Here is a 986-nt window from a genome sequence, read left to right on the forward strand (position 1 = left end):
GGCGCTAGCCATCTCAAAGCTCGGTGGTCGGGCGTGAGAATGGGCAGTGACGTGCGGCACTTCGGTCGGAACTGCATTTCCCTCCTGGGTGGAGCTGAAATTGCAGCTCTCACGAGTGTTCTCGCCGCCTAATCAGGCATATCGCGTGCGAGTGCGTTTCCTTGCCGCCCGACAGGGCAACAAGGAATTGGTGGACTTTGTCCACGAGATGCGCGCTCTCATCGCCGGGATGTCAGCAGATCCCCTTCCGGAGGCGGTCACAGTGACCGTCTTTATGGAAGGCCTCCGCACTGGCGTGGCCAGAATGGAAGTCTTGCGTTTGCATCCATCTTTTTTTGAAGAGGCGGTGAAAGTGGCATTGAATACCGAATTCAATTTCAAGTCGACACGTCTTGGTTGGAATACACCCTCCAACTGCTCGTCGAGCGGGCCTGTGCCCATGGATCTCAGCTATGCTGAGGACGAGGGAGCAGAGCTCCGAGCTGTCGGGCGGCACACAAATATACGACGGTGTTTTGTCTGTGAATACCCCCGTCACCTTCGGAGCGGTTACCCCCTGCACAAGGCGCATCAAGATTCTTCAAACCATCGCCCCAATTCTTACCAGTCTGGTTCGTTGCGGGGAAACGACACAACCCAGCAGGCGCGAGGCGACCTACTGGGGAAGAACTGAGTTTTGCTGAACCTCAGAGAAGCATAGGTCAACAGGGCCCAGCCCCGAAGAGCTCCGGGCTCTTGAATACGGAACGTGGATGCAAGCCAGGCTTGCTGGTCGTGGTGACAACTGTAAAGGGCTTCAAGAAGCCATGGAAGATCCATAACGATTCCGGGGTGCCAGGCATTAATGCTCGACGCTCCACGATGGAAGGAAGTCAGCTGTATGCTAAGGCGCTGAAAGCGCGGTTGGGTGACATCGTTACTGTTTGCCTAGCGGCGGGGACAGGTGTCACGGTCCCAAAGGTCCCTGTGGAACTCGGAGTCAAGTT

This window comes from Plasmopara halstedii, assembly GCF_900000015.1.
Source record: "Plasmopara halstedii genome assembly, contig: Scaffold_3060, whole genome shotgun sequence".
Classification (NCBI taxonomy): domain Eukaryota; phylum Oomycota; class Peronosporomycetes; order Peronosporales; family Peronosporaceae; genus Plasmopara; species Plasmopara halstedii.